Genomic DNA, 24,207 nt, shown 5'->3' with positions numbered 1-24,207 from the left:
TGGGTGTTAGAGCATCTTTATTTTAGTCAGCTCTCATGGTTTTCTTTTGGTTTGCAGCTGACTGTAAGGAGGCAAACCTCAAGACTGTATATTATAGATATATTTGATAATGAATGTACTTTGAACTTTGGATTTTGAAATTGAAGTGCACTCTGACAGGCTGTGGTCTCATAAGCTGCAACGGAATAGAATTCTGAGTTTTAAACTTTCAGAAGTGTGTTCCAGTTTAGAGAGGATTCTGCAGGATCAAAGAGTTATAGGTTATGCAAACAGGAGCTTTGGCCCAAATCAGCCATGCTGACCACAGAGTCTTCCTCAGCTTCTCCCATTTCCCTACATTTGTCCCATATCCATCTAAATCTTTCCTATACATGATCTTGCCCAAACGTATTTTAAGCAATTTATTTGTGTCCACCTCTAGTACTTGCTCTGGCATCTTTTTCCATGTACACACTGCTCTGTTTGGAAAACATTGCCCCTCCAGCCCCTCTCAGACTTTGCCCTCTCACTTACAGAGTAGCGTCTCTAGCTTTTGGCTCCAAGGGTAGTCATAGCCGAAGGGTGGTAGTGGGGATGAGCTCCCACTGCTAAACAAATGCTCTTCACAGCGTGCGTCTCAAACAGCCTCTGACAACCAAGTCCAACTCCTGGCCTTCATGTGTTGCATAGTTCTTATGCCCGGCAGAGCTGTTCTCACTGATGGGAGAAGGGGCAGATGCGGACCACTGGCACCTTAAAACCAGTTGCGCTCGGTGTGCAGATGGGTCTCGTTAACCATGGATGGTAGCTCACCTAGGAGGGGGAAAACTCCAATTTCAAATCTCCTCTGCCTTGCGGCTATACCCGCTCATAGGAAAGGCTTTGGGAGTGAACCCCAAGGAAAAATCTGGAGTCGGAGTCCCGAAGGTGGCTGACTGCTGTATCCAGGATTAGCACGGCCACTCCTGCGATGCTGCTGGCACCAAACTGTACCGACTTCCGTCGTTCCTTTGGACCTGTCATCAGCATGGAGAGGGGGTCCCACTGCATGGGCAACAGACGGATCTCCGTATCAACTCTGCCCTGGCTTGTACCCTGGAAAAGACACTCTCAATGACAACAAGAGGCGCAGTACCCATGGTTGACCACGACCGATGGAGGCCACACACACACACACACTCTGGGATAAAGACTGTGACCATCCACCATACTTTTGCCCACAAAACAAAGAAACACAATGAAATCCACAACAAACCACACACACAACAAACATCCAATGTGCAGAAGAAGATAAGTTGTGCTGTTACGATACGGCAACAATGAATATAGAAATGAGACAGGTTTGTTTTTTACAAACAAAGAAACATTTATTTAAACTCTGCTCAATAAAAATGAAAAAGTAAACAAACGACTAACTTAATCGGAAGTTAACTGCTATACGGCAACTCGAACTGTTCTTAAAGAGATAAATGTGAACACAGTTCTTAAAGTGATAAATGTGAAAGTCCAAATGATTTATACAGTCATCTAAGAGAGACTTTCCTGAAGTAACGAATTCCTTGATGACATAACAATACTGTTGATCCTAGTTGAAATATGCCTCACCCGAAGGATTCACAAAGAAGTAAATAAAAACTGCTTGAAGGAACTGACTGTTTTCTTGGTGAATAATGCTGCACCGAACTCTTTCTGCTCTTACAATGCAATGGCTATCTCAGATGCAGGTTACTATTCCCTGAACGAAGATCCAATAATGTTGATCCTGTATTACCGCCAACAATATCAACTTTATTCGATCCTTCGGGTTTCCATACTTCGGTAAAATTGTCACTCTCCAATACTTACACTTTAAAATTTGATTGAAGATACATCAAACATAACTGGCAGTGGTTTTCAAAACTGCCGGCCCAATGGCAATGTACCTTACAGTAAGAATCAAAACTCCACTTTAAAACAAAACTGCATCATGAAACCAAATATACAGCATAACGGAGTAATGGACAACTTAAACAACATTCCAACAAAAACTCTTGTGTCACAGCAGGCTTTCCCCATTTTATACCTGTTGGAACAGACCATCACATGACCTCACACTGGTGGGAAAATTACATCATGTGACCTCACACTGGCAGGAAATTACTTCACCCCACCATCACAAGACTATTACATCATGCTCACCAGATACTCAATTACATCATGGCCAGAAGACAACCTCAAGATACCCACGATGTATGTAACAATGCAAGTAGTAAAAGCATGTAAGCAAATAATACATGAAATGAGACACAGAGTCCCTGAAAGTGAGTTCACAGCTGCAGAGTCAGTTCAGCACTGAGATGAGTGATGCCAATCCAGGAGCCCGATAGCTGCCCGGAACCAACTGCTGATGAACCCTGGGGTGTGGGACCCAGGACTCCAGCACCTTCCACCTGATGGTAGAACCAAGAAGAGAGGGAGACCGGTCAAATGCAAGCAGACAGGACAAACTCAGCTGGTGGGAGCTTGCTGGCACAGTGTATTGGGGCTGAACACTGGCTCAGTTTTGAGATCCTCTTGTAAACTTACACAACTTTTTCCACTGCCCACAGCACTACACTGTCACCTGTAACTTACTTATTATGTCACCTACATTTTCATTCTAAATTATTAATATTGATAATGAGTAATAGAGGCTAACAAATAACAGCACTGATCCCGATGGCACAGCACTGGTGATAAAGTCTGAATTTTTCAGAAAACCAACACTCCACCACCACAATTTGATTCCTTTCACCAACCCTATTTGGTATGAATCCCGCTAGCTTAACATGTGATCTCACATTACAAATCAGTCTGCTAAGCAAGATCTTGTCAAGTACCTTGCTAACTTGATGTGCTGAACACTACTGCCCTGTCCTCAGCAGTTCCTTTGATCATCTCTTCAAAAAAACTCAGTCAAATTTTTTTGAACAAAGATTTTGCTTGCAGAAAAATCACATTGACTGACAAAGTCATTGCAAATTTAGCTAGATCCTATCTCACACAGTCACCTCCAGTATGTTATTCCCCCCACCCCCAACCGATCTTGTGCTCCCCTGCCTTGAATGTGACTGGATCAGTAATCTATTGACTCAGATATGTGGAAATACACTGAGACATTAGTAGGCAGTGACATTGATGACTCCAATCGAATAAAAATCATTACTTGTGAAGAGCTGTGAGCACGTGATGAGGGACATTGCTGCTGTCTTCTCAGTCTATGTGGAATTCATTTATGCCAATTGACAGTGTGGGAAGAATGCTTGGAACGCAATGACAGCTGATATAAGACTTTTTTGTGTATTATTGTGTTCTATATTTTTTATATTTTTTGTGCTGCATTGAATCCAGAATAACAATGATTTCATTCTCATTTACACATACAGGGAATAACATTAAACAAGCTACAATCTTGAATCTGCTTGTGTAAATTTTATTTTATCTGTCCATTTTCTGAAGAACTGCTCCCTCAGTTCCGGGTGCTTTATAAGCAGAAGATAAAGTAAGAGGAGTTGTGGGAAGAGCGATCACAATCGATTGTCACTATGTACCAATGTACCATTCACACACAAAGTATTTGTGCCACATGTGGGTTTGTCAGTGCATGTCGTTAGTGAATACAAATGGGACAATTGAGCAGTATGGAAGAATGACAATCAGAGATAACACATCCCTGGGAATATTTACTGTTACTATGGAGAAGTTTGTCTCTAATGATACAGGACATTACAGATGTGGAATTACAACATCTGGCAAGCATTCAGTGTTTGCTGTGCATCTACAAGTATCTGATGGTAGGTTTCTCATTGATTGACTTGATATCTCCACTGAAATGTCTGATTCATGTTTTCTCTGGGAAGAGTCAGGACAGCAGGAATACCCTGAAGCTCCACAACAGTACAGAGCCCTGCGGCAAGTTGACAAGGGTAAAGAAACCCCTTTCATGTTGCTCTCACCCAATGCAGGGTCTGACCCACTGATGGAGCAGCGATTTCTAGTGGAAAGTTCAACACATTTTTCTGCCTCTGAACTCCATGAAATGTCAACCTGTCAGAGGAGAAAGTATTTGCTACCCTGAGGCAAATCAGCATGGATAAACCGCCATGGCCTGCTGAGTTTTTCCCTTTGTCTCTATAGACAACAAGTGCAAAAATTACCAGTGCCATGGCATACGGGTATTTAAATCATACCTAGTGACAGAGGAGCTATCAGAGGACTGGAGCATAGCCAATGTTGTTCTGTTGTTTAAAAAAGGCTCTAAACATAAACCAGGAAATTATAGAGCAGTGAGTCTGACATAAGTTGTAGGAAAGTTATTGGAATGTATTCTAAGTGACTGGATATATTTAATATTTGGATAGACATAGACTAATTAAGGATAGTCAGCATGGCTTTGGGTATGGTAGTGCAAGTCTAACCAATCTTATAAAGTTTCTTGAGGTGTTTACCAAGAAAGTGGATGAAGACAAGGTCGTGGATGTTGTTTACATAGACATTAACAAGGCACTTGATGAAAACCAGCTTTGGAAATTGGTCATTAAGCTTCAGTTGCTTAGCATTCAAGATAAGGTAGCAAACTGGATTAGACATTGGCTTTGTGGAAGACGCCAGTGAGTGGTAGCAGATGGTTGCCTCTCTGACTGGAGGCCTGCGACTCATGGAGTTCCACAGGGAATGGTGCTGTTGTTCACATCTATATCAACGATCTGGATGATAATGTGGTTAAATGGAACAGCAAATTTGCAGATGACACCAAGATTGGGGGTGTAGTGGACAGTGAGGAATGCTTTCATGGTTTGCAGAGGGATCTGCAAAAGCTGGAAAAATGGGCTGAAAATCGGCAGATGAAATTTAATGCAGTCAAGTGTGAAGTTTTGGCTAAATGGCCAAATGGCTGAATGGCCTACTCCTGCACCTATTTCCTATGTTTCTATGTTTTGCACCGGAAGCACCAACCAGGGTAGTTCTTACACAAAGAACAGTAGGGCACTGAGGAGTGTGGTAGAACAAAGGGAATACTGGTCCATAATTTGTTGAAAGTGGTGTCACAGTTAGATTGGGTCATAAAGAAAGCTTTTGGCACATTGACCTTTATTTAAAAAATATATTGAGTGTGTCATGATACGTATCTGCTTCTATTCTAAGCTTTTCTAACACTACCTGTTCCAGGTGTAACTGGATCACTGCTTTACTTACAGGGAACTTATCTAACTCCACGTCATTGAAAACACCCAAATTTATATAGTGTTCCACGATTTTCCTCTGAATTACAGGCTTTGTTGTAGCCTTTGAAATACCTTTAAGTTCCAACCTGCTAGCAATCTCAGATACATCACCCTTTTTCACCTTCGCTAATAACTCTGGGTCCGGTGATGCCAGAAAATCATCAATATTCATTGTTGCCGAATACCACTGACAAACCTATTAAACAAAAGAATCGGGAATTTCCCTTTTCCAATTCAGATCGACAATTAAGTAAGCACATAAACTCAAAAACGGAACATATCCCACAAGCCCTCAATTATTATGATACATCTCTGGCAACAATGAATATCAAATTGAGACAGGTTTTGTATATAAACAAATAAACATTTATTTAACTCTGTTCAACAAAAATGAAAAGTAAACAAATGACCAACTTAACCAGAAGTTAACTTCTATACAACAACTCGAACAGTTCTTAAAGTGGTAAATGCAAAAGTCCAAATGATTTATGCAGTCAATTAGGAGAGACTTTTGTGAAGTAATGAATTCCTTGAAGATGTGACATTACTCTTGATCCCAGCCAACATATGCCTTGCCCGAAAGACTCACGATGTAGGAAATAAAAACGGCTTAAAGGAACTGAACTTTTCCTTGGCAAATAACAGTGGCCCAATCCCTTCTGCTCTTGCAGGCAGGGGTTATCTCAGATGCAGGTTACTATTCACTAAATGAAGATCCAATAAGGTCGATCCTGTATTAAACCTCTGACGACAACAACTTTACTTGATCCTTTGGGTTCCCGTACTTCGGTAAAATCCATTCTCCAAAAATTAAAATTTAAAATTAAATCAAAAATACATCAAACATAACTGGCAGTGATTTTAAAAACTGTCAGCACAACAAGTCTTACGGTAGAAAGTAAAAGTCCACTTTAAAACAAAACTTCTGCATGAGACCAAATACACAGCATAATGGAGTAACTGATGAATTGAACGATGTCTCAACTGAAAACTCCTGCATCACAGCAGGCTTTCCAGTTTTATACCTGTTGAGAACATGTCATCATGTGACCTCACACTGGCAGAAAAATTACATCATGTGACCTCACGCTGGTGGGAAATTACATCACCCTACCATCACAAGACCATTACATCATGATCACCAGATACCCAATTACATCATGGTCATAAGACAGTCACAAGATACCCAGGGGTATGTAACACCTCCGTCCAAAAAATATTTTTTTGGTATGTCGTGAGCAAAATTTTAACAATTAACCAATTACATAAAAAAACAAACGTATAAAATCTACAAAATACACAATATACATAGTATTATCATACAGCACCTTACAAATTAATATACAGTAGGAGTGTTACAAATGTTAAAATATCACTCCATAAAGAAAATTATATTGTACATTCAACATCTAGATAGACAGTCAGCAATCACATTACCTTTGCCTTTAATATGAGTTATCAAAATATTATACTCCTGTAACATCAGATTCCAATTTATTAACATTCTATTTTTGTTTTTCATCTTACTCAGAAACACTTATGGATTATGATCAGTGAAAACTATGAGTGGTTTTTGTACCAACATGCACATTAAAATGTTGTAAAGCCAACATATGGGATAATAATTCCTTTTCTATATTGAATAGTTTCTTTGATGCTTATTAAATTTCTTAGAACAGTAAGCTACTGGATGATCAACCTTGTCATTCTCATTCCTTTGAAGTAGTACTGCTCCTGCAGCCTCATTGCTAGCATCTACAGCTAATGAAAATGGTTTTTCAAAGTCAGGTGGCCAGAGCACAGGTTGATGACATAGCACGGCTTTCAATTTCTGAAATGCCTCCTGACAAAGCACAGTCCACACAAACTTCTCATTTTTCTTCAAGAGGTTAGTTCATGGAAGAGCAATATTAGCAAAATTCTTATAAATTTTTGGTAATATTCAACCATTCCCAAAAATCTTCTGAGAGTTTTTTTACCAGTTGGAGTGGGGACCTCTAAAATGGCCCCATCTTTTGCCTGAACAGGAGCTAACTCACCTTGATCCAAAACATAACCAAGGTAAGTCACAGTGGCATGACCAAATTCACTTTGAGCTAAGTTAATAGTTAAGTGAGCTTTTGAATGCCTTTCAAATAGTTTCTCCACTGCAGTAACAAGTGCTTCCCAAGTATCACTTCCTGTAACTAAATTGTCAATATAGGCAGCTTGATCTTTTAACCCATCAATCACAGAATTAATCATCTGCTGGAAAGGACCAGGTGCATTCTTCATCCCAAAAGGAAGACCATTATATTCATATAACCCAGATGGGGTTACAAATGCAGAAATCTCTCTACCTCTATCTGTCAATGGAACACACCAATACTCTTTCAACAAATCAATCTTTGTAATAAACTTTATCCACACAATCATCCACTCTAGGGATTGAATACACATCTGTTTTTATTACAGCATTCACCTTCCTGTAGTCAGTACAAAACCGAATACTACGTCTGACTTAGGCACCATAACACAAGGTGAACTCCAGTTAAATCTAGAAGGTCTAATAATATTATTCTCCAACATATACACAATTTCTTTCTTAGCAAGTTCACAATTTTCCATGTTCATCTGATATGGATGTAGCTTTATGGGTTTGGCATCTTCAACATCTACATCATGTGAAGATACTGTGGTTCTTTTAGGAATGTCTGGAAATAAATCCCTATATTTAAAAATTAATTGCTTTATCTGCTGCTTCTGCTCTGGCCATAAATGAGCTAATTTCTCCTCAATATTTTCCAGAATTTTTGAGTTTGGTAATCTGGCAGAAATAATACTGGGTTTAAAATCAGCTTCAGATGAATCATCGATTAAGTTCCAAGTGAGATCAGACTCATTATTATTGATGGCAATAGTCATAATAGCAGACTGTTTCTCATAACATGGTTTTATCATATTTATATGACAAAGCTGAGTTGGCCCTGTTTGATCTGGCATTTTATCACATAATTCACATCATTAACTTCAGACATAATTTCATAAGGACCATGAAATCTAGTTTGTAAAGGATTTGTTTGCCCTGGGAAAAGAACCAACACCTTATCTCCAGGCTTAAATTACCTCATTCTAGCTTTTTTATCATACCAGGTTTTCATTTTCACCTGAGCTGATTTTAATTTTTTCCTGGCTAAACTACAAGCTTTATGTAATCTATCCTTAAATTCCAGCAAATTAGCGTGTACCTCTTTATTAATCCATTGTTCTTTTAATAAGGCCAAAGGTCCACTAACTCTATGCCCAAATACAAGTTCAAATGGGCTAAAAAAAAACCTAATGATTCCTGTACTGACTACCGTACTGCAAATAGAAGTAAGTATATACCCTCATCCCAATCATTTCCATTTTCTACACAATACATCCTAATGATAGTCTTGAGGGTAGAATGAAACCTCTCCAAGACTTCTTGTGATTCTGGATGGTATGCAGATGAGGTAATCTGCTTAGTTCCCAGTTTATAAACTATCTGTTGAAACAATCCAGACATAAAATTACTACCTTGATCAGATTGTATTTCCTTAGGCAACTCAAAATAAGTAAAGAATCTTATAAGAGCCTTTGTTACAGTTTTAGCCATTATATTCCTAAGTGGTACTGCCTCTAGAAACCTAGACGCCGTGCATATGGTGGTCAGCAAATATTCATGGCCAGCTTTAGTTTTTGCTAATGGGCCTACAGAATCTACAATAATGTTAGAAAACGGTTCACCAAATGTGGGGTTAGGTTGCGGTGGAGCCACTGGAATAACTTGATTAGGTTTACCCACAATTTGGGAAGTATGACATGTTCTGCAAAATGTTGCCACATCTTTTCTCAAACCAGGCTAGTAAAAATGTTTAAAACCTTGCCCACAGTTTTCTTCACCCCTTGAAGTCCACCCAAGGGCACACTATGAGCTAAAGTTAAAATCTCATTCCGATAAACTTTAGGAACAACTACCTGATGAACAACCTTCCATTTATCACTTGCAGGAATTGCAGGTGATCTCCACTTCCTCATTAATACTCCTTTCTCAAAATAACATCCTACTGGCAACTTATCAATTTTACTATCCAGGAGCGCTTGTTCCTTTAATTTGATAATCTCAGGGTCTCAACTCTGCTCTACTATGATCTTCTTCCAAGACAGAGACAAATCTTCATGGGCAGACTTACTCCAAGAATCTTGATCAAACAATGAAGGTAAGAAAGTTTCTGACACATCCTCAAAATTTGAATCCTGAGTTGAACAGCCATGGGCAACAATCTCATCCTGCACATCAAGCTTTTTAGCCACAGCTTGAATCACAACACAGGAGGAATCTGTGTTAGTATCCATCCGTGGTTCCTCTGACTTTACTGTCATATGCACTTCAGGAAAAACTTGTCCACCTGCTAAATCATTCCCTAACAATAGAGAAACATCATTCACAGGTAAGCTGGGTTGTAGTCCTACTTTAACAGGTCCTGTAACTAACCCCAACCTTAAACTTACTCTATGCAAATGTACAGGCATAAGGGCACTCCCAACACCTTGTATATAGTTTACCACACCAGTGTCAGACTCATCATTAAACTTTAACACACTGTCTAACATTAGTGATTGAGAAGCTCCAGTATCCCTAAGGATTTTTATTGGCACCAGAGTGGATCCCTCTTTCAAGGATATAAATCCTTCGGTTATAAAATGATCATATCCCCTATTAACTTGGTCAGACTCTGACAAAGCTTCATTTGTATTTATCAAACCCTGTGGATTTACAGGTGTTTCAGTATGTTGCACACAAGCATGTGGGACTGTTTCCTTCTCCTTCAATCAGAAATAATTAGCTATTACGTGACCAGGTTTCCTACAATAATAACAAATAGGACCAAACTGTCTTTCCTTCATGTTTTCCTTCCTCCTTCCCTTTCTCACTAACTTCTGATTTAATTTCTAGTTTATCTTGACTCTCTGTGCTATTTTTCCTTTTAAAAGTTCTACCCTGATGAAATTTCCTCTTATGGATTAAAGCATACACATCTGCTAATATAGCAGTCTCCTGAAAGGTAGCAGTGTCCCTCTCATTTAAGTATGTTCTTACTTCAACAGGGATGTTCCTTTTAAATTCCTCCATTAAAATCAACTCTTTTAATGTATTATACTCCCCATTCACATTTTTTTAGAGGAAACCCATCTCTCAAAACACACAGCTTTATCGTAGGCAAGTTCCACGTAAATATTTTCCATGGATTTCTTCAAATTTCAGAATGTTTCTCTACAAGCTTCTGGAACAAGTTCATACACTTTCAGTATATGCTGCTTCACAATATCATAATTAAGTGCTTGCTCAGCTGTTAAAGCTGTATAAACTTGTCATGCCTTGCCTTTAATTACACTCTGTAACATCACTGGTCATTTCTCTTTTGGCCACTCTGAAATCAGAGCAACAGTTTCAAAATGTTGGAAATATTTCTCTACTTCTGTTTCATTAAATGGAGGAGCTAATATAACTTCTTTACTAATAACAAACTGTTTCTTAGAACCAGAGGACTGATTCTTGGACCTTAATTCCGCCATTGCAAGTTCAATTTCCCTCCTTTTATTTTCAGCTTCTAACCAACTCAGCTTCCAATTGTTTCTGTTTTAACTCAGCTTCTATTCTGAGCTTTTCTAATGCTACCTGTTCTAGGTGTAACAGGATCACTGCTTCACTTACAGGGAACCTATCTAACTGCACATCATCGAAAACACCCAAATTTATATAGTGTTTCATGATTTTCCTCTGAATTACAGGTTTCATTGTAGCCTTCGAAATACCTTTAAGTTCCAACCTGCTAGCAATCTCAGATACATCACTCTTTTTCGCCTTCGCAAATAACTCCGGGTCTGGCGATGCAAGAACGTCATCAATATTCATTGTTGCTGAATACCACCCACAAACCAATCAAACAAAAGAATCAGGAATTTCACTTTTCCAAATCAGACTGATAATTAAACTCAAAAACTAAGCACATAAACTCAAAAATGTAACATATCCCATGAGCCCCCAATTGTTACAATACATCTCTGACAACAATGAATATAGAATTGAGACAGGATTTTTTTTTATAAACAAAAAACATTTATTTAACTCTGTTCAACAAAAATGAAAAGTAAACAAACGACTAACTTAACCAGAAGTTAACTGCTATATGGCAATTCGAACAGTTCATAAAGTGATAAATGCCAACACAGTTCTTAAAGCGGCAAATGCAAAAAGCCAAATGATTTATACAGTCAATTAGAAGAGACTTCCCTGAAGTAATGAATTTGTTGATGACATGACGGTACTGCTGATCCCAAAGGTAATATGCCTTGCCCGAAAGACTCATGATGTAGGAAACAAAAATAGCTTAAATGATCTGACCTTTTCCTTGGCGAGTAACACTACCCCAACCCTTTCTGCTCTTATAGACAGGAGTTATCTCGGATGCACTGGATTGAACTAGAACCAATGTCCCAGGGGGAGCGTTTGCTAATGCTGTTCAGGAGGCTTTAAACTAATGTGGCAGGGGGATGGGATCAAGTGCAGAGAGGCAGAGGGGTATAAAATGAGGGTAGAAGCAAAAAGTAGTAAGGTGAAAAGTAAAAGTGGCAGGCAGGGAAATCCAGGCCAAAAAGCAAAAATAGCCACTTTCCAACATAATTGTATAAGGGCTAAGAGTGTTGTAAAAACAAGCCTGAAGGCTTTGTGCATCAATGCGAGGAGCATTCGTAACAAGGTGGATGAATTGAATGTGCAGATAGTTATTAATGAATATGATATAGTTGGGATCACGGAGACATGGCTCCAGGGTAACCAAGGATGGGAGCTCAACATCTAGGGATATTCAATATTCAGAAGGGATAGACAGGAAAGAAAAGGAGGTGGGGTAGCATTGCTGGTTAGAGAGGAGATTAACACAATAGAAAGGAAGGACATTAGCCTGGAGGATGTGGAATCGATATGGGTAGAGCTGCATAACACTAACGGGCAGAAAATGCTGGTGGGAGTTGTGTGCAGGCCACCTAACAGTAGTAGTGAGGCTGGGGATGGCATTACACAGGAAATTAGAAATGCGTGCATTAAAGGAACATTAGTTATAATGGGTGACTTCAATCTACATATAGATTGGGTGAACCAAAGTGGTAAGGGTGCTGAGGAAGAGGATTTCTTGGAATGTATGCGGGATGGTTTTCTGAACCAACATGTTGAGGAACCAACTAGAGAGCAGGCCATTCTAGATTGGGTATTGAGCAATGAGGAAGTGTTAGCAATCTTGTCGTGCGAGACCCCTTGGGTAAGAGTGACCATAATATGGTGGAATTCTTCATTAAGATGGAGAGTGACATAGTTAATTCAGAAACAAAGGTTCTGAACTTAAAGAAAGGTAACTTTGAAGGTAAGAGACGTGAATTAGCTAAGATAGACTGGCAAATCATACTTAAATGGTTGACGGTGGATATGCAATGGCAGGCTTTTAAAGATCGCATGGATGAACTACAACAATTGTTCATCACAGTTTGGCAAAAGAATAAACCAGGAATGGTAGTGCACCCGTGGCTGACAAGGGAAATTAGGGATAGTATCAAGTCCAAAGAAGAAACATATGAATTAGCAAAAAAAAAGCAGCACACCTGAGGACTGGGAGAAATTCAGAGGCCAGCAGAGGAGGACAAAGCCCTTAATTAGGAAAGGGAAAAAAGATTATGAGAGAAAGCTGGCAGGGAACATAAAAACTGACTGTAAAAGCTTTTATAGATATGTGAAAAGAAAAGGATTGGTCAAGACAAATGTAGGTCCTTTACAGTCAGAAACAGGTGATTTGATCATAGGGAACAAGGACATGGCAGACCAATTGAATAACTGCTTTGGTTCTGTCTTCACTAAGGAGGACATAAATAATCTTCCGGAAATAGTAAGGGACAGAGGGTCTAGTGAGATGGAGGAACTGAGTGAAATACATGTTAGTAGGGAAGTGGTGTTAGGTAAATTGAAGGGACTAAATGCAGGTAGATCCCCAGGGCCAGATGGTCTGCATCCCAGAGTGCTTAAGGAAGTAGCCCAAGAAATAGTGCATTAGATGCATTAGTGATAATTTTTCAAAACTCTTTAGGTTCTGGAGGATTGGAGGGTGGCTAATGTAACCCCACTTTTTAAAAAAAGGAGGGAGAGAGAAACCAGGGAATTATAGACCGGTTAGTCTGACATCGGTGGTGGGGAAAATGCTAGAGTCGGTTATCAAAGTTTTGATAACAGCACATTTAGAAAGAGGTGAAATCATCGGACAAATTCAGCATGGATTTGTGAAAGGAAAATCATGTCTGATGAATCTTATAGAATTTTTTGAAGATGTAACTAGTATAGTGGATAGGGGAGAGCCAGTGGATGTGGTATATTTAGATTTTCAAAAGGCTTTTGACAAGGTCCCACACAGGAGATTAGTGTGCAAACCTAAAGCACACAGTATTGAGGGTATGGTATTGATGTGGATAGAGAATTAGTTGGCAGACAGGAATCAAAGAGTGGGAGTAAACAGGACCTTTTCAAAATGGCAGGCAGTGACTAGTGGGGTACCGGAAGGCTCAGTGGTGGGACCCTAGTTGTTTACAATATATATTAATGATTTAGACGAGGGAATTAAATGCAGCATCTCCACATTTGTGGATGACACGAAGCTGGGTGGCGGTGTTAGCTGTGAGGAGGATGCTAAGTGGATGCAGGGTGACTTGGATAGGTTAGGTGACTGGGCAAATTCATGGCGGATGCAATTTAATGTGGATAAATGTGAGGTTATCCACTTTGGTTGCAAGAACAGGAAAACAGATTATTATCTGAACAGTGACCGATTAGGAAAAGGGGAGATGCAATGAGACATGGGTGTCATTGTACACCAGTCATTGAAGGTGGGCATGCAGGTACAGCAGGCGGTGAAAAAGGCAAATGGTATGTTGGTATTCATAGCAAAAGGATTTGAGTACAGGAGCAGGGAGGTTCTACTGCAGTTGTACAAGGCCTTGGTGAGACCGCACCTAGAATATTGTGTGCAGTTTTGGTCCCCTAATCTGAGGAAAGACATTCTTGCCATAGAGGGAGTACAGAGAAGGTTCACCAGATTGAATCCTGGGATGGCAGGACTTTCATATGAAGAAAGACTGGATCGACTAGGCTTATACTCACTGGAATTTAGAAGATTGAGGGGGGCTCTTATTGAAACATATAAACTTCTAAAGGGATTGGACAGGCTAGATGCAGAAAGATTGTTTCTGATGTTAGGTAAGTCCAGAAAGAGGGGTCACAATTTAAGGATAAAGGGGAAGCCTTTTAAGACCGAGATGAGGAAAAACTTCTTCACACAGAGAGTGGTGAATCTGTGGAATTCTCTGCCACAGGAAACAGTTGAGGCTGGTTCATTGGCTATAGTTAAGAGGAAGTTAGATGTGGCCCTTGTGGCTAAAGGGATCAGGGGGTATGGAGAGAAAGTAGGTACAGGGTTCTGAGTTGGATGATCAGCCATGATCATACTGAAAGGCGGTGCAGGCTCGGAGGGCCGAATGGCCTACTCCTGCACCTATTTTCTGTTTCTATGTTTCTATTTCCTGAATGAAGATCCAATAAGGTCCATCCTGTATGAAACCACCAACGACGCCAACTTTACTCGATCCTTCAGGTTCCCGTAGTTCAGTAAAATCTTCACTCTCTAATACTTAAACTTTAAAATTAAATCAAAGATACATCAAACATAACTGGCAGTGGTTTTAAAAACTGCTGGCACAATGACTTTTACAGTAGAAAGTAAAAGTGCATTTTAAAACAAAACTGTGACGTAAGACCAAATACGCAGCATAACGGAGTAACCGACAAATTGAATGACGTCTCAACTGAAAACTCTTGTGTCACAGCAGGCTTTCCAGTTTCGTACCTGTTGAGAACATATCATCACATGACCTCACACTGGCAGGAAAATTACATCATGTGACCTCACACTGGCAGGAAATTACATCACCCCATCATCACAAGACCATTACATCATGCTCACCAGATACTCAATTACATCATGGTCATAAGACAGTCACAAGTTACCCAGGGGTATGTAACAAGTGCAAGAGTTAGGATGTTATGTTGAAGTTGGATAAGAAGATAGTGAGGCCCAATTTGGATTATTGTGTGCTGCTTTGGTCACCTGCCTTCAGGAGAGATGTAAAGAAGGCTGAAAGAGGGAAGAGAAAACTTACAAGGATGTTGCTGGATCTGAAGGACCTTAGATATAATGAAAGATTGAATAGCTGCCCGGCACCAACTTCTTCCTTTGAACGAAGAAGAACAAAAGGAGTTTTGATAGAGGTACATGAAATTATGAGGGGTACAGATAGGACAAATGGAAGCAAGCTTTTTCCACTGAGGTTGGGTGGGAGTACAACCAGAGGTTGTAGCTTAACGGTGAACAAACTTCCCTTAAACTTTCCCCTTATCACTTAAAACTATCCTCACTATCATTTGATATTTTTACCCTGGAAAATAGATCCTGATTATCTTCCTGATCTATGATTCTGTAACTTTATAAACTTCTATCAGTTCTATCCTCAGCCTCCTGCATTCCAGCATAAACAATCCAAGTTTGTCCAACTTCTCCCCAGAGCTAATAAACTCCAGTCCAGGTGACATTCTGGTGAAGGTCTTTACCTTCTTCAGAACCTCTCCATCCTTTCTATATAGTTGCAAACAGAAGTGTACATTATGTTCCAAATGTGCCCTAACTAAAGTTTTATGAAGCTACAAGATGCCTTGTCAGCTTTAGTCTCCAACATGTAGAATGAAGAAGGCAAATGTGCTGAATGCTTTCATTACCATTATATCCACTTGTGTTGCCACTTTCAGGGAGCAATGGAGTTTTCCCCCCAAGAAATCTCTGTATATCAATTCTAAGGGGATCTAGCTATTAAACTCTAGATGATGTCAAATTTCCCTAATGTATGAGGAGCGATTGAAATCTCTGAGCCTGTACTCACTGGAGTTTAGAACAATGATTGACAAATTCCAACATATTTGTCAGGCAAGATTTTCCCCTGAGGAATCATTACAGACTATAGCTCACTGTGGACTATTTTATCATGTGCCTCCTAATACTCTGAGATCTCAGCATTAGTAATTGACTCCAACATCTTCCCAACCATTGTAGTCAGACTAATTGGCCAATAGTTTCCTTTTTCCTGCCTCTCTCACTTCTTGAAGAGTGAAGAGACGTTTGCAGTTTTCCAGTCTTTCAGAACCATTCCAGAATCGAGTGGTTCTTGAAAGATCATTACTAATGCCTTCACAATCTCTTCAGCCACCTGTTTAAGAGCACTAAAGTGTGCACCAACTGGTCTACATGATTTATCTACCTTCTGACCTTTTAGTTTCCCAAGAGCTTTCTCTCTAATTATGGTAACTTCACACACTTCATGCCCCCTGATACCTGGAATTTCCGTTATACTGCTAGTGTCTTCCATAGTAAAGACTGATGCAAAATACTTATTCTGTTCATTTGTTATTTTGTGTTTCTCCATTACTACCTCTCTAGTATTGTTTTCTAGTGGTCCAATATACACTCTTCCCTCTATTTTACACTTCATATATCTGAAGAAATTGTTGGTATCCTCTCTAATGTTATTGGCTAGCTTACTTACAATATTTTATCTTTACCTTCTGAATGACTTCTTTAGTTGCCTTCTGCTGGTTTTTAAAACCTTCCCGATCTTCTACCTTCCCACTAATCTTTGCACTATTATGTGGCCTTTCTTTTGCCTTTATGTTGGCTTTGACATTGTACAAATCCCAATCCAGAATAGCTGATCCTCTAGTGGGCTCAGCCACAAGCTGCTCGAAAAAGCCATCTTGTAGGCACTCTAAAAATTACCCCCTCCTGAAATCCAGCACCAGCCTGATTTTCCCAATTATCTGCATATTGAAGTCCCCCATGACTATTGTAACATTGCCCTTTTGGTATTGCTATTTCCCATTGTAATTTGCAGGCAACATCTTTACTACTGTTTGAGGGTGTGTATACAACCCCCATCAGGATCTTTTTACCCTTGCAGTTCCTTAACTCTATCCACAATGATTTAACACCATCTGTCCCAATGTCACCTCTTTCTAACGATTTGATTTCATTTTTTTTATGTAAAATGCTAATATAGTCAGTACAATCAGGAAGTCTTCACTTTACCTCCTGGACAACCAGGCTGTGAGGATCAGATTCATCATGTCTCTGCAAAAGAAAATGGTCAACACATCAGATTCTTCGACAATGGGAACTCTGCTTTATTCACAGCTGCAACAGCCGTTCAAATTTCTATTTACCCACCTGCTTCCATGACTTCATGTGACCGTCATCTGAAGGCTAAGCAGCTGTTACACTTTGTCCAAATGTGACCTGTAGGCAAGCAGAGGGAAGGAGCGCCTTACACCTTGTTTGATATAGACATATCTCCACTCTGCCACCCTATATTAATCATACTAATTTGCATATTTCATGTCTCTTCTCCTTTTCACCATCATTCATGCATCATTTATTATCTTTCACCTCTATCCACGTTGACTCTTTCACTGCCTTCCTTACAGCAGTGTCCACTTCCTTCAATTTTTTTCTCTATCATCATCACACCTCTGCATTTCAGTATTTCCTTCTCTTCCTTTCCAGAATTTATTTTCACTTTGCAATTTCTGATTCACAGTCCTCATTTATCTGCCGTCATGTCCCAGTAGTTGTAACTGATCATCAGAGGTTATTTTCTCTCTCTCTCTCTCTCTCTCTCTCTCTCTCTCTCTCTCTCTCTCTCTCTCTCTCTCTCTCTCTCTCTCTCTCTCCTCTCTCTCTCTCTCTCTCTCTCTCTCTCTCCTCTCTCTCTCTCTCTCTCTCTCTCTCTCTCTCTCTCTCTCTCTCTCTCTCTCTCTCTCTCTCTCTCTCTCTCTCTGTCGAACACTAGTTTAGTCTCCTGTTCTCCTGTTTGAACCCGCCAGCTCAGCTGGTTTACATCATTCCCCTCCACTGAGATTACAGTTGAAACAGAAGGCAGATGTTTCAAAGGCGAAGCCACCTCATTTCCTTGCACTGATTCTATATCTCTTTCCCTTTGCTCAGTTTCATGATATGGGAGTTGGGTCGTCAGCTGCTCTTTGCTCTCCTGATGATTAGCACGAGTTCAGTCTCGTGGTTTACAAGAGAATCCAAGAAAGGCTTATGGACATCAGAGAAGTCACTTTCAAATATACTGTTCATTTGAAGAAAAACATTTAAATACATGAAATCTTTCTTATCCTATGGTCAAACCAAGCTATATGCAGATGATACAACTCAGCTTTGACGTGCTTTCTTGTGTGCAGAATGCTTGATGTGAATGTATGGAATGCTTCTATCAGACAAAATTCCATTGTGAGTGACTGTGTGGACTAAAGCAGAGATCCCATTGTCCAAGAATCTGATGGGTTGACCATTGCCTTTTGCAGAGACGTAATTAATCTGATCCTCACAGCTTGGTGGTCCAGGAGGTAAAGTGAAGTCTCCAAGATTACACTGACTGTGCTGCAACTTTGCATCAAGATCAAACTTTCATTCTCCTGCCCACTGTTATCCTTCATGGCAGTGACTTTGACTTTTTGAAATTCCTTCTGCAACATGTTACTCTCATTGATATCAATATACTGGCAGTTTTCCCAATTCAGCAAATATTTTAACCCTTACATATCTGTGAACTGATTAATACCCTTATACACTGTTTTATGGATTCAAATGCCTGCAGATGTTGTTTATTCTAATAACCAATGAATAATAATCAATTAAAAAATGCTTCTTCATAAACTGATATTATCAATAAGGTGTCTTGTTTTGAACTGAACTGCATTCATGGGAAATAGATTACATCCAGGCTCCTGGACATCCTTTTGCTGTCAATAGTTGTGAATCTTCAGGAAAGAAAAACAGTTAATTACTCATTCTGACATTACATCAGAACAGATTTATGGTAAAATATTAGCTTTCCTTTTATCTCTTCCGAAGCTGTCCCACATTCCGGGTCCATCTATTATCCGCAGATTTCATTTCAGATAGGCATATATTCATAGTTCATAGTTCAAGTTTAATTGTTATTCAACCACACATGTGTAACACTTGCCCAACAGGCTGGTATACGTCTAGGGGAAAAGGAGATCCAGCCACACACCAATCCCACCGTCCATACACGCAGGTGCTGTGAGAATTGAGTTTATGCCTTGCGCCCGCCAACAGTATCAAACCCACAACAAATACCGTTATGAAATACACTTTAAAGAGTTTACTAAAATTAAAAGAGTATTGGGCAATACAATATATATGCAAGGGAAAAAAACAAAAAGGCGCCAACTTATCAAAGTTCGGTCAGTTTAGTGCACATCGTTGGAGCTCAAGCATCGAACCATTCGACCCCTCGTCGCTTGCCTCCGACCTCCACGTCTTCGCACCTAGGACCACCTCCCGGTGGTCTTCCGAGCAGTGCAGCGCACATCCACCTTCCTCGACATCTTCCTCCCGACTCTCCACCAAAAGCCCGCGAAAAACCCCTCCCCCAAGTTCCCAGCCTCACAAGACAAAATAACATTCCCCATTGGTTAACAAATGAATACAATTACCATATCAGCAAGTATAAAGCAAAACAACTGCGAGAGAAACACTTATCAGACAAAGAAGCATTCCTACTCTTACCAAACCCAAAAACAACCATTTTGAGTAACATACACAGGACATTGTACACATGAATACTCATAATTTCAGCCAAATGAAACAGTGTTACTCTGGGATCAAGGTGCAAACAGCCACACAACTAATACATATAAAATTGCAAGCACATATCAGTAAAATACCGCCTAACAAAAAAAATATAATCCAAGATCATGAGTCCATGAATGTTGCAGAAATCTGCAGTTTAATACAATATGGCTTGTCTTGGGCCGAATGAACACTAGAGGGCAGCATCAAGTGCAGCTTGAACTCTGCACCACACCGTTGCTGTCGAGCACGCTGACTCTGGTGTCTCTCTCCTGGCGGGCTGGAAACATGCAACACTGTGGGGTGCGGCCAATACCACACAACTCCCCTGCCCTCCATCAATAAATCAGTGGATCAGAGATGCAGCATTCCAAATTAACAATGTCCAGCAAGTTCTTGCGATCACAAGGAAAGCACTAAGACCATCACCTCCTGCTAGACCTTCTTTGCACACTGAAGCCTCTTGGTTGGTGGGCAGGGGGAGGGTTGGGCTACTGCACAGGTCCAAAAGAAGCTGCAGAGGGTCATAAATGTAGTTGGTTGGGTCTTAGGTACTAGCTTACAAAGTACCCAAAACATCGTGGTTTCTTAGAAAGGCAGCATCCATTATTAAGAACCTCCAGCACCCAGGGCGTGCCCTTTTCTCACTGTTACCATCAGGTAGGAGGTACAGAAGCCTGAGGGCACACACTCAGCTATTCAGAAACAGCTTCATCCCCTCTGTCATCCGATTCCTAAATAGACATTGAACCCATATACACTACCTCACTTTTTTAAGATATATTATTTCTGTTTTTGCACAATTTTTAATCTATTCAATATACATATACTGTAATTGATTTACTTACTTATTATTTTTCTCTCTTCTAAATTATGTATTGCATTGAACTGCTGCTGCTAAGTTAACAAATTTCACAACACATTCTGGTGACAATAAACCTGATTCTGTTTTTGAATATGAGAGGTGACAGAGGTGAAATCTAAAGAAGTTTACCAGGAAGAATTTTTGAGTTGTAGATGCCTGGAATGCCCTGCTAGATTAGACTGTAGGAGCAGATGTGACAATAACATTTAAGAGGTTATTGGCCAGGCACATGAACATGCAAGGGATGGAGTGATATGGGACATATACAGGCAGATTTGATAAGTTTATTTGGCATCACAGTTAGAGCAGACATGTTGCTGTTCTTTACTGTTTCATGTTTTATTGACTAACCATAAGCAAGCATGATATACATTTTGTTAACTACTCCATCCAATGCAAGATGAAGGCAGGAGGCCGGCATTTATGATTTGTCCAAATGGAGAGTTTCCGTACTGTCACTCTCTGACTCCATGACTCTAGTTTGCAACAAGTGAAGAACATTACAGACGTTCATAATACACATTTTAGGTATCTGTGCAGAAGCAGAATTAACATTTATCATGTGACTACTCATATGGACTCCTGAAGATCAAAGGCCACCCCATTTTTGATGGGAATCCATGACCAGTACAAGGATAGAGAGTTCAGCAGGAGAAACCGGCCACATGGGGGAGGTAACTGGAGCTATTTATTTGATTTCGACATGAAAGCTTAAATTGCTTTAAATGTGTATTGACTTATCCTCTAAACTTCAACATTTTAATTAATTTATCATTATTAACATAATTGTTCAATGTTTTAGGCTCGGAGACACTCTGATACAGCCCTCTGTCTCGGTGAACAAGTTCTCCAACAACTGCTACTCCTGTGGGTTTAATTTAAATCCGCTGCACTGTTGAAAACATATGTGGGGAGGGGGAGCTATTGCACTCAAATCCAAAATAACACTCAAAATGCCCTCAACATGAGTACTTGATAAAGTGGCCACTGACTGTATGTCCGTGGTATTCAAATGTTGCAATCTTCAATGTACTGTGCATTCAGAGATGTTCTTCTGCACACCACTGTCGTATCACATGGTAATTTGAGATACTCTCTCCTCCCTGTCAACTTGAACCAGTCTGACCATTCTCCTCTGACCTCTCTTGATAACAAGGCATTTTCACCCACAGAGCCGCCACTCACAAGATGTTTTTTAAATTTGTTTTTTTTTTGCACCATTCTCTGTAACTTTAGAAACTGTAGGGTGTGCTAATCCCAGGAGATCACCTGTTTCTGAGATACTCGAACTACCCTATCTGGCACCTAAAATCATTCTACAGTCAAAGTCATTTACATTACATTTGTTGCCAATTCTGATGTCCATTCAGAGCAACAACTGAACCTTTTGATCACGTCTTTTCACTTGCTCAGTTAACTTTTTGCTGCAAACCCTTTCCTCGATGATTCATCACAGCTGACATTACAACTCAGACAAGAAAAAAGCTTCTGCAGGAACTTAACGAGTCAGACAGCATCTGCAGATGTAGAGTGGTCAAAATTTTAGATTAAGCCCCTGATTCATGACACCTCCAGCAATTTATTTTTGTGCCAGATCATAACATCTGCTGTTGCTGGTGTCTCACAATTCGAGTTTTCTCATCATTTCTATCAGTCATTGGGAATTATCTTTTATTTTGTTAAATATAATTTAAAACTTTTGATATTCTGGTCTTTTACCTCATCTCACCTTTCTATCACTCCTGCTTGGTTCCCCTTCTCGTTCCCTTTTTCCTAATGGTGCACTTTCCTCTCCTATGAGATTCCTCCCTTTTCAGCCCTTTACCTTACCCACACCCTTAGCTTTACCTATCATTTTCCAGCTAGCCTGCATCCCCTTACACTACCTTTTCAAACTGGTGCCTTCCCCTTTCCTTTTCAGTCCTAATAAAAGGTCTCAGTCCGAAACGTTGACTGTATGTTCGTCTACATAGGTGTTGCCTGACCTGCTGAGCTCCTCCAGAATTTTGTGTGTGTTGCTTTTCATAAGATCACATATCAGCCTAAGTTGGCTTGCTGTGGTTTCATGATCAGATTTCCTGCCCCCTTTTTCAGTTCTTTATATAGTAATTTCACTCTGTAAACAGACAATTGCTGACCGGGTCTCTGTGAATAAAGCAATGCGGATTTTGATTCTTCTTTTTCAATCTTTTTATTAATATCACCATCTTGAGGTAACAAAAATTGATACATAATTATTGGGATTACAAAATTAAAATGAATATAAAGGGATACATAAACAATAAGTACAATAAAGTTAAGTCTCCCAAAATCATCCATGATACGAATATAATATGAACAAGACAAAAGAAAGCAAACTAGGTATATCAAAATGAAAAAAAAAACAGAAAAAGAAAAAAAAATTACCCCAGAAAACAACTAATCTAACAAACTAACCACTAACTAAAAAAAAGGAAAAGAAAAAAAAAACATGGGCTGTTTATAATATCTAAGAAAAGACAAAGACTCATCAGTGTCATCGATCCTCTCTACATATACATAATCAGAAACAGAAAAAAAATAGGTTTGGAAAAGGGTCAAATTACATCATGTGGAAATATTGAATAAATGGCCTCCAAGTCTTTTCAAATTTAACAGAAGGCTCATATATGACGCTTCTATTTTTTTTCCAAATTTAAGCATAACATTGTTTGAGAAAACCAATGAAATGTAGTAGGGGGAATAATCTCTTTTCAATTCAACAAAATTGATCTTATAGCCATTAACATAAGAAATGCAATCAACTGACAAGCAGAAGGAGATAAATAAATTGACTCCATCATTGATAAACCAAAAATTACAGTAATAGGATGAGATTGTAAATCAATACTCAATACTGTGGAAATAATATCAAAAATGTCTTCCCAATATTTTTCCAAAGACAGACATGACCAAAACATATGAGTTAGAGAGGCTGTCTCAGAACGACATCTGTCACATCTAGGATTTATATGGGAATAAAAACAAGCTAATTTATCTTTGGACATATGAGTGCTGTGCACAACATTAAACTGTATCAATGAATGTTTAGAACACATAGAGGATGAATTAACTAGTTGAAGAATTTTATCCCATTTCTCCATAGGAATAGTAAACTTAAGTTCCCTTTCCCAATCATTCTTAACTCATAAATAACTCATCTCCTTCTACCTTAGGCCACAAACTTATCAATCACCCCAGCTGTAGACACTTTCTGGAGGTCCAAGATCCATATGCTTCACGACCACTGGACTAAGTGTGTAAATGTAGGAGGGGAGTATGTTGAAAAATAAATGTG

Source organism: Hypanus sabinus, chromosome 25 (genome assembly GCF_030144855.1).
Source record: "Hypanus sabinus isolate sHypSab1 chromosome 25, sHypSab1.hap1, whole genome shotgun sequence".
Taxonomy (NCBI): Eukaryota; Metazoa; Chordata; class Chondrichthyes; order Myliobatiformes; family Dasyatidae; genus Hypanus; species Hypanus sabinus.
This window is presented reverse-complemented; position numbering follows the sequence as displayed.